This window comes from Euphorbia lathyris, chromosome 6, assembly GCF_963576675.1.
Source record: "Euphorbia lathyris chromosome 6, ddEupLath1.1, whole genome shotgun sequence".
In the NCBI taxonomy this organism is placed as follows: Eukaryota; Viridiplantae; Streptophyta; class Magnoliopsida; order Malpighiales; family Euphorbiaceae; genus Euphorbia; species Euphorbia lathyris.
This window is the reverse complement of record NC_088915.1, coordinates 38374764-38378764: the sequence shown is the minus strand read 5'-3', so window position 1 is coordinate 38378764 and position 4001 is coordinate 38374764.

Here is a 4001-nt window from a genome sequence, read left to right as displayed (position 1 = left end):
GTAGGAGAGACGCCCCACGTAACGTGTCTTTTATTGAGAGGAATGAGTCAGAAACGCAAATGCGCGGGGCATACTAGGTTGTACGTCCCGCGTGTTTAAGAATTTTTGGATTATCAATGGGATTTGTTTTTCTTTTAATTTATGAAAAATGATAAAAATAAAAAAATAAAAATAAGAATAAAAATAAAAATAAAAATAAAAGCAAAAATAAAAATAGAAATAAAAGTAAAAATAAAAATAAAAATTTAAAATTTAAAAATAACAATGATTCCAAGGGGAAAACTAAGACTACATAAAAGGGTAAATAAATAAAAACAAGTCTATGATACATATAAACAGGAGGTTCGAGAAATTCAAACCAATACTACGTTTAGAGTCGAAGTAGCTCGACTTTCTCGTGTGGCGGCTCAATGCAAGTTGTCCGAGTTGGAACTTGACGGGTCCAAACTTCCACTATTCAGGAGCGTTATCGCCTGTCCGGACTCCCGATTTTTGCCCCGCGGGTTCTGCTCGGTGTTCGCCGGGAGGGTTCCTAGCGGCCTTTCTTGTTGCTGACGATTCAGATGGGCTACTTGTCGGTTAAGGTCCCTGAAAAACACCTCGCTATCGGAAAGACGGATTAATATATCCTTCAACAAAGACGTGACCGATTGGCCATGTACATTATCGGGGGGTGGAGCGTTCCAGTTACCGGGCATGGCTTGTGACTGCCCTAGCCCGTTTTCCCGATATTCTTGCTCAAAGCCGGATGGGGGCCTCAACACATTATTATTATTGCCATATGACAAGTTCGGGTCTTGGTACCGAGGCCGCCAACCCCTGTTATTATTATTGTGGTGGTGATAGGAGTTCGGATTAGGATTATACCTTGGGTTGCCTCCTACATAACTTACATTCTCGATGTCGCCGGTGAAAGGGCTGCCGGCTTGGCAATTGAGTCCGTCATGGTCTCCACCACAGTGATTGCATATGAGGACCTGTGCGCTTTTGTTGAGGCTCAACTGGGCTATTAACGCGTCAAGTTTCTTATTCATTTCCGCCATGGAGCTTCTCAGAGCCTCTTTCTCCACAGCGAACGTTTGGTGTCGCGACGGTCCGGCAAGCCGATCCTCTTGCCACTGCATGTTTTTTCTCGCGAGCTCGTAAATGAGCTCGTAGGCCTCACTTGCTGACTTCCGAAATATATCCCCACCTGCAGCGGAATCAACAGTTGCACGATTAGTGGGGGTTAAACCGTGGTAAAAGGTGCTTACCAAGTCGTGCTTTGGGATGTCATAGTGGGGGCAGTTTCGGAGAAACTTCCGGAACCTAGCACAAGCTGCATGAAGGGCCTCGCATTCCAGTTGCCTAAAAGACGTGATATCAGTCCGTAACTTGACCGTTTTGGACGGTGGGAAATAGTAGGAAAGGAATTCCTTCTCGAGCTCCTCCCATGACGTGATGGATCCTGCCTCCAATGAGTGTATCCACTCCAACGCCTGTCCTGTTAAAGAAAAAGGAAACAATTTTAGTCTCACAGCCTCAACGGGAACACCATTTTGCCGAGAGGTGTCGGCACACATAAGGAATTTATAGAGATGTTCGTTGGGGTTCTCATGGAGTTCCCCTCCGAATTGATCGCATTGTTGTATCAGCTGGATCATGCCGGTCTTTATCTCGTATGTGTTGGCCGGTATCGTGGGGGCGACAATTCCGTTATGATTTTATGGACGATGCGGAGCAAGGATCTCCATCATCGAACGTGTGTCGTTGCCCCCGCGGATGTTGTTCACATGCGGCCTTTGGTTTCCTTCGGGCTGGTTGACCTCGGCGTTGGGGTTTGCCATTTTCTCTCTCCGAATCCTATAAAGAGTGAGTTCAATTTCGAGATCAATAGGAACGAGAGGACAACTTTGAGATCAGGTGTGCATAAAAAGAATGAAATAAAATACAATATCAACAGGAAAGAATGATGTTAGTAAAAGTATATATAAACAATTTATACAAAAATAATGCTTAAACTAACAATAAAACGTTTTTGTCTAATATTGCAAAATATTATAAATCCCCGGCAACGGCGCCAAAAACTTGATGCTAGTGCCGTCTAGTGTAGTGTTTTCTACGACAAAATATATATGATAAGTGTGTTACGACTATGGATGTGATCTTTCTAAATGCTCTATCTTTACTAGACGTCACTACTTAGGGGTAAGTGTACCCCGTCGTATCAAGTAATAATCCGATTAAGACCGGGTATCGAATCAACGGGATTTATAACTGCAAGTATTAAACGACTCGGTTTTATACGTTATTTAAGCGGTGAATACTTTAAGGTTGATATGGGGACCAACTACAAACTACTCCTTACTACGGGTGAGGCGAATTTATATAACGAAACTCTATGAAGTGATGTGGATGTGATAAGTTATAAATATGACAAATAACGACTTTTAATGTTTATACGGTTGGTGGTTTGTTCGTGCAATGACGACTACGTGTAGTGTGCCGACCCGTGAAGTACTTAGACTACGTGGTTCCTAGTTAAGGCGTGTCTAATGCTCGGGATCAGAAATTAGGGCCCGTAAGTTCCGTGGCTTGTCAATTCCTACGGTTTCCGGTTTGTCACTTCCAGTAAGGCAACACCTATATGAATCCCTAAAGATAGCCCGAATGGCGTCGGAAATCACATTCTCCTACACAATAATCAATTATGAATATCAAAACAAGTAACAAACATCAACACATATATAGAAAAGAAGATTATCAATCATAAATTATAAATATGGAGAATGTAAATATGAATTACAACCAAGCCTAGTACATAGGATGAGTGCAAGCTAATTAGCAAGTGTAAAGGGAAGAATCTACCCTCGGAACTAGCTAACCAGACTCAAAGCCATCTCTTAGGACTTGGATGATGGAGGTTTCGAGCTTGGTGCACGGAGATGGAGCGGAACTTTGATGGAATGCCGGAATCAACGAACAAGCTCTCAAGGTGGAAGAGTTTGGTTATATAAAGCCTAAAAACAAAATCTAAAACTACAAATAACAAGAATCTCAAGAAGGTGTATATTACAAGGTGTCTAAGATATGTATCAAATGAGTGCTAGTCACTCTTATTTATACACATCAAGCTAGGGGTAAAATTGTAATTCCATAAGGTGCAAGCATGGAGGAACATGATTTTGTGCAGAAATCCCATAATACGCCTCGCGTAGGGTGTGGAACGCCCCGCGTGTTTGCCCATTCCGTCAGAAATCTCCTGCATGTGGACCAATTCCAGATCATGTTGTCTCAAACACACCCCGCTTAGACTGGGATGCGCCGCACGTGTTTGAGTTTCTGAGTTTTTATTGCTTGAATTGGGTCTTTTACGTCGTGCGTAGCTAAAGCACGCCCTGCGTAAATGTGTCTCTGAGCTTTTTGCATTGAAGAACTTCCTTACATGCCCCGCGTGTAAGGTGGTACGTCCCACGTATGGATAGTTGACTCAGGGACCGTTCAATCTGACTTTCAGGATTAGGTTAATCATTTCTGACACATGTTCCACGCCCCGCGTATGGTGGTACACGCCGCGCGTATTGGTGACTAGATCCCACGTGGTGCCTGCGGATAAGTCAATTATTTCTGATCCAGTGTTTCACGCCTCGCGTGAGGAGTGATGCGCCTCGCGTGTATGGGTGGATTTTCACTTCTTGCTCGTACCTGAAATACAATTCTCGGGAGCCAAGTTCGCTTGACATTTTATTTACTAATATTAATCAAAAATACGGGAAATTAAACGAAAGCACGGAATTTATTTTTATTTCGTTATTTTATTAAAACACTCTATTTTTGTAATTAAACTTATTTATTTCTTCTAAAATTGAACCGTAAATAATGCTAAAAGATAGGGGTAAAATACCCCTATCAGGTTCCAAGTCTTATGTGTGACCCATTAGGTTCTTATTGCTTCTAGCCGTATGCAACTATTAAATTAGTTTTCTCAGAATTATATTTAATCTTTGCATAACGGAATGAGT